Here is a 7600-nt window from a genome sequence, read left to right on the forward strand (position 1 = left end):
GAGACCATTGCATTGTAAATGCTTGTTCTTCTTACCCAGAGAAGAAAAATACAGTGTCCAATTCTGCTCTGCCGCTTCAGCTGCCTTCCCCCCTCCCCCCAACTATTTCCCTCTTCCCTCTCTTTCTGTCTAGCAGCTCTTCTCTTACAGAAAACCGAGATTTCAAGACGGGGTTCTCACTCTCTCTCCTCTCCTTTCTCTTATTTCCTCCCCTGGGAAATGGATCCAAAAATGAAAATAATTTTTGCTGGAAATGTCGTATTATAATTCCAAAGTGCAGCATCTGGAATAAAAGGTTAAAAATAGGAAAAATAACGAAGTCAAGTAAGACAGACTGGTAGCCAGAGGGCAAAGAAGAAATTCCGGGGGGGGGGGGTAGCTTAATCTTTAAGCAATAGGCAGAGTGGAGCTGCAGGGGCTCTTAGAAGGGGTGAAACAACCATAAGGCCTCATTAACATGCAAATGGTCTTTAAAAGACCTGTGAAGTGCTCGGGTGCGGCTGTCTGTGTACGGGGAAGCTGTCTCATCCCGGGCTGCCACACACGACGTGAGTCCAATGGGTGTTGAGCGCCTGCTGGTAGCAAACTGACCAGAATGATTTTATTCACACCCAAACACATTAGCGCCACTTTTACAGAGTTTGCCAGTGAAGCGCTATTTTTGTTTATCTTGTCTTTGTTTTCCCTGGGCTTGCAACTAGTGCACCAATCCGGGAGGTACTGCAAAGTGTGGATTGGAAAATAAAATGTGTACTGCGGCTCTGCGTACAGGAATGTGGTCTTTTTACCATACTGCTTACGTTTTGTAAGGATATAAGCAATGGGCATTGACATGGGTCCATTCAGGGCCCTGTAGTCATGTCCTTAACTTTTCAGGCAAGAGCACTCACTGAAATCTGAATAGTGAATGTAAACGCATTAAGGTAACCATGTTGTTCCTGCTTACAATTCACATGGTTTGCTAAATTTTGCATTCCCTATGAGTGTTTGCTTTTTGCAGGATGTTGTCACTTTTTTTTTGTAGACTGCATATTGCTCTGCGTCATTTAAATAGAGCCGCATCCAGGTGTTTATACCCGGCAGCAATTGGGTTGTAGTTGAAGGCAGTGTGAGTTTTTCTCAGTGGGGCAGTATGGTGTTCAGTGGGGAGAGGATGTGGCACTATGGCCAGAGCTGCTGAATTTGGAACAGGGGAACCAGGTTCAGCCTTAATAAACAGTCCGCCAGACCACTCTCCTGAGAGAGCACAGTCCCATGCTAGACCTTAGAAGGCTGCGCAAGACCTTAGAAGCCCTGGTGTCTTAGCACCAGCAGGTGGACCCTAGCAGTGGCAAGTGTGGGTAAACCTTCAAGGTTTGTCCACCACAATCCATATTGAAGTTCACCTCCAGTCTTGCAGACAGGCCTATGAAGCAGCACACCCTAGAGCGACAGTGACTCTGTCACTGAGGTCACAGGACACTTGAGAAGGGCCAGCTCTAGAGCAGTGCAACCGGTGTGACCGCACCGGGTGCTGACTTTGGGTGGAGGCATTATGTTTGCAAGTATATTAAGGTTTTAAAAATGCTTGCTGCCTCCTTCCTGGCCTCCAGTAATTTTCGGCAACAATAAAAATGTCATGGTGTTTAATGTTCTTCCTAGAGAGAGATCATTTTGTCTAGTGGAAGTTCTGATTCATGGAAAGGTAGTTCAGAGGGTTAATGTGCCTGCTGCAAAGAACATGTACCATACAGATTGTGAGAAGTTGGCCTGGTATATGCTATCCACTAGTTATAGTGGGCACCTTGTACCAGTCCAAACAACCCTTATTGATGATAGGTTTAAAGACAACCTTTATTGACAGCTATCCTAGTGGTAGCTATGGAGATCAGCCTTCAGGCTAAGTCTTGAAGGAGTGTAAAGCAGCTTGCTTTACCAGATTATAACCTCTTGAATTACTAAATGAAAGGAGATCCACACAAGGTATATATAAAATATATGTATTTATTTCTAAACACTCACTACTAATCTCTTTATGAGATTAGAGTCCAAGATACACAATAATACAGTTCTAAAACGACAGTAAATAGCACAATATACAATGGGCCCTAGGGACGGACCAAACCATATATTAAGAAAGTGGTATAAGAACCACGACTTCACTAGACACAGTGCCTAAAGCACGTAGAATCGCTGGGACCCCAAGGAACCACCCAAGGTAGTGACACAGGAGACCCACAGGGGACGTGTGCAGTGTGAGAACACAGGCGCGAGCCCCGTACTATTTTATGGGAAAGTCACGGTTGGAATTTTAGAAGTTAAGGACACTTAGGAGAGGACTTTGAGAAAACCCCTTTAGACTTAGGGGGTTCTAGGGCCAGCACCCACGGGAGCACCAGAGTACTTGAGTTACCGCACCCAGGGAAGCCGGGTGCATAGGTGTCAAATGGTGTCGGGGATCGTCGTTGATTTCAATGGCGATCTACTGCAAAGTGCTGCTGCCGGGAAGGAGAAAAGTGTCCAGTGTGATCCAAGCCTGGATCGAAGATCAGAAGAACCTGAAAGCAGAGGGTACGGAGTCTGGGTCACTTGCCAGTGACCAGGGGCACGGTAGACAAAACCCCACCAATGTTGGGTGATTCAAGTGCGAAGAGGCGAAGCTTAACTCTGCAGCCATGAGGACCAGGAGGAGTCGACGACAACCAGAAGCTGGATTTGAGCTGTCCCACAAAGGATGTCGAGTGCTGGGGTGTCAGTCCTCGTATTGAACACAACAAACCTTGGCAACAGCAACCCACGCAGGAAGAGAAAAGATGCTTTGGTGCGGACCAGCAAGGTCCTGGGGACTCCCCAAGCAATGGAGAGTCAGGACACGTCTGGAGCAATCAGGTAAGCCTAATTAGAAGTAAAGTTGCCTTCACAGGGACCCACCAGTCGACGGACTAGGGATCGCGAAGGGACCTCGAGAGAAAACACAAAGGGCCAGCTCACGGAACACTCGTGGAGTGTAGGCGGGCAATCTTCAGTGCAAATGCTGCTCGGGGTAAGGGCTATAAGTAATCCAAAGCTTAGCTGCAGGAGTTGTTGGAAAGCTGATGCTTCTGCAAAGTGATGTGGTGTCCAGGGGTTCGGTTTGCACGGTCGCCACGAGGGATACGGGCCTCAGACTTGCTGTGGGCACTGTTCGACCTCTAAGACCACGGAAACCCACCTCCTGTGTTGCAAAATTCTTCGGAGTCTGGCGGGAGCTTTGGAGCTGCAAACCGGTCAGATCTGTCTTTGGTGCCTGCCTTGCAGGGGAGTAACTCCTTTACTCCAAGGGAGATTCTTTACTTATCTAGTTCAATGTAGATGTTCCAGGATTCAGTATCAGAGTAACTCCTTTACTCCAAGGGAGATTCTTTACTTATCTAGTTCAATGTAGAAGTTCCAGGATTCAGTATCAGAGTTTCATCCAGGTGTAATCTAAAGTCCTGTAGCCAGGGGTTCCTTTCTTATACCCAAGGAAGGGGTGGGACAAACTCTAGGGACCCACCTATGGGAGGGTCAGGAAAGAGGGGTGGCTACACCCATTTCCTTTGTCCAGTTTTGTGCCAGAGCAGGGGCTCGTAGCCCCTGCAACCGGTTTGAGCTGGACTATGCACAGGGACACCAAATGTGCCCCCAGTGTTGAACTTCAAAGCACTCTTGGAGTGCACCCACCCAGCCCCAATACACTAAAGCCTTTCTGGGAGGTGGTGACACCTCCCTGTGACAGGAAACCTATTGTCCAGGCCTCCCCTGCCGGAGTTTCGTCCAGCAATAGGAGGGAAGACTCGTGTCTGTGGCTGGCAGCATCCATTTTGTGATGCCAGGGCTCTGTTAGCTGGTACCGGGTATACCGGTGCTGTCATGTCTCTCCCTCTAGAAGGGTGGGATCATACTCCCACACCAGTTACTGGTGTGGGGGTATGATTCCAAACTGTTTCACACCAAATACAACATGTTTCCGTGCAGCCATTCCAAAGTTAGCATTTACCGTTTGGTTATAATGCACTTAAGAGTGTATGGTTTGGCAGCATCACAAACAACCCCAGAATAAAGGTTCTGAAGGCTGCTGAGGGGCTCTGCTCATGCATGGGCACCCTCTCACATAAAACCCAGCACCCTGCCTTCAGGGTTGGTAAGGCCTGCCATAGGGGTGTCTGATAGGTTTATATGTGCAGTGATATGGAGAGATATAGTGAACCTATATCTCAGTAAGGGGTGCATGCACCACCTTACCCAGGCTGCAGTAGCAGACCTGTGGTGTCATTTTGAAAGGCTAAAACCAAAGGAAATGATGGACGGAGTGTTGAACATTGCAAGCACTCACCCCCAGTCAACTGATCTGGGTTTAATCCATCACCGTTCTTTAGCCCACTCTGCCACCCCAGTTCAGACATGGCCATATGCAAATCAGTCTGACCCTATGCCTCATGGGAACAGTCCAGCCCGAACTGCCAAGCCATGTCTTCCATGGACCGGAAACAAGCTTCCGAGGACCGGTTTCTGGCATTTGCCATATGCAAATCAGTCTGACCCTATGCCTCATGGGAACAGTCCAGCCCGAACTGCCAAGCCATGTCTTCCCTGGACCGGAAACAAGCTTCCGAGGACCGGTTTCTGGCATTTCAGCTGTCTTCAGCCAGGCTTGCTTGAATCCAGTGGCAAAGTGAGCAAGGGACTCACGTCTGAGCATACCCTGCCAACTTATGGCGAACAAAGCAAAAACCAAAGGAAATGATGGACGGAGTGTTGAACATTGCAAGCACTCACCCCCAGTCAACTGATCTGGGTTTAATCCATCGCCGTTCTTTAGCTCACTCTGCCACCCCAGTTCAGACATGGCCATATGCAAATCAGTCTGACCCTATGCCTCATGGGAACAGTCCAGACCGAACGGCCAAGCCATGTCTTCCCTGGACCGGAAACAAGCTTCCTTTGGTTTTGCTTTGTTCGCCATAAATTGGCAGGGTATGCTCAGACGTGAGTCCCTTGCTCACTTTGCCACTGGATTCAAGCAAGCCTGGCTGAAGACGGCTGAAATGCCAGAAACCGGTCCTAGGAAGCTTGTTTCCGGTCCAGGGAAGACATGGCTTGGCAGTTCGGGCTGGACTGTTCCCATGAGGCACAGGGTCAGATTGATTTGCATATGGCCATGTCTGAACTGGGGTGGCAGAGTGGGCTAAAGAACGGTGGTGGATTAAACCCAGATCAGTTGACTGGGGGTGAGTGCTTGCAATGTTCAACACTCCGTCCATCATTTCCTTTGGTTTTATTTTGAAAGGCTTCCCAGGGGTGACACAATACATGCTGCAGCCCCTGGTAGGCCTCTGGGGTACCTATGCCCTTGGTACATAGTATACCATATCCTAGGGACTTATAAGGGTACCCCAGAATCCAATCTGGAGTGTACCTATAGTACTTGTAATCAATTTAAGGGAGAAAGCAGATAAGCTGGGGTCCTGAATAGCAGGATCCCAGCCAGACTAAGTCGAAAACCAGCAAAATACCAGGAAAAAAGTGGGGGCAACCATGTAGTCAGATTCCACCTTCCTACACAGATCACAAAGTGCACATAATGTAAATAGGTCAGTGGGCTACTGCTTTTGTCAGAGAGATCCTTTTGTTACTTGCAGTTTATAAGTTAAAATCCTAACATACAACAGTGAGCTATTAACTTTCATCTAAGAGCTGCATATAACCTGCAAGGTATAAATTAGAGCGTTATGTTTTCCCCCCAGTCTTTGATTATCCTAATGTTGCAAAAAGTGTTCTTTTGGACAGAAATCAATTCTGATTATTAAAGAGAACCCCCAACCATGGTATTACGTTTTAAAATTCTGAGTTTGTTTCTCCAGACCAATCACTATTAAACTATAACGCCTAGTAGTATGGTTGTCATGTGACTCCTACACCTTCTAGTCCTTAGTCTTATGTAACATTTTCTATACAGTGATTTACACACATATTGATTGTCTCTGAGTAATGTGTGTGATGTAAAGTGATCTGACACCCTACACTGGTATGAGTGGCGCTGTAAATCAAATTAAATGCATCTGAGAGAGAGTGTGGTTATGGAGACTTGAGGGGCACTGTTAAAGGGTGGTAGTGAGGAAATCCATGACAGAGGTGGCCATTAGAGGGTAATAACAAACATTAATGCACGGGCACCACCAGCGCTAAGACCGGCGCTGCCCTTGAGGCCAGTCTGCCTCAACCATAGTTAGCTCCATTGGCCTTGTTTCAGAAGTAGTAGCTGCAACTCACCAGGGATTGGCAATGCAGAATTTGCACGCACACCAAACTAAGTTCGCAATCTTCACAGTCTCTCTGCTTCATTCACAAGCACTTTTAACATGTGCTGCTTGCTGTGGGGTCACTGGAATTAAATATGCAGCAAAGGAGGACACAATTATGCCACAGTGTTGACTAAATTATGCATTTTTAAAAAGGCTGCAGCGTAATGCAGTATATTTTCTGATATTTTATTATTTTGACGTGTACACATGCTAACAGTCTTTGGAAAGGTTTTGCCTTATTAGCACCAGTGTAACATACAAATGCAACAGTGAGAAAGATGATCAGTCAACCTTTGCAATAAGCCATCCACTCCGCAGCAAAACAAGTCACATTTTTTGTTAACTTTTGATACATTTGAGCTATAAACAATTTATTAGTTCAAATGGTCAGGTCATGCAGCAGATCTTGCATTAGAAGGCAAATATGGCAGAGCCAGAGTTATATAGAAAACATTTGCAAACTAGGATATTTTGCCATTCATGTTTGAACTGCTGTTGTGGAAAAAGGGAGAAGTGCTGATGATAAACACCATGGCTCTGCGAAAAATTGCTTGTGCTTCAACATATCATTGTATATGGGACATTCAGTGATTAGAAGCATATCCCACTTTGTGAATGTGTTTTAATGTCAATAACTCATTATAACCTTATATAATCATGTGTATCCATTGGTTGATTAAACTGGACAGTGAAATGCCAAACAAATACTAAAAATTGGGATATTTGCACATTCTGGCCACACATCTGGCTCCGCCCACTGAGCCAATTCTTGGGTTATTCCCGCCCTCTGATTCTCCGCCCACAGTTCCCCTACTTTTTTTCCCCCACTTCGACCACTGGTCCCGACGCCCTCGCTGCCTCAAGTAGTGGTTCTGGCGCTGAGTGTCCTTGACCGCTGTGGAGCGCACCTGCCACCAGCTACAATGTGTAATCCAAGCCCGCAGACGGTTTACAACCACCCTCTTGTCCCACGCCGACCCAGAGGACACTGCTCGGCGGGTACAAACATGCCCGATTATTTCCGACCTTCCTCCTGTTGACTGATAACCCCGCTCTAAGCCTCATCCACCCCTTTGTGTCTTTACTAAGTGAAGCGGGAACGTCATCGCCCAGTTTAATGGCCTGTTGTCTTCTAGAGCGAAACATTGGCCTCCCGCTTCCAAAGCGAAGCCTCTGGAAGCGGCAGCACTCCCGTCTTCAGGGATCCATTTGATGAAATAAAAGGCTGCCCAAACAGTGACGAATGGGGGGGGGGGGGGAGGGGGGGGGTTGATCATATTGTGTGCTCTTGAGCAATC

The sequence above is a fragment of the Triturus cristatus genome, chromosome 1_2 (assembly GCF_964204655.1).
Source record: "Triturus cristatus chromosome 1_2, aTriCri1.1, whole genome shotgun sequence".
NCBI classification, from domain to species: domain Eukaryota; kingdom Metazoa; phylum Chordata; class Amphibia; order Caudata; family Salamandridae; genus Triturus; species Triturus cristatus.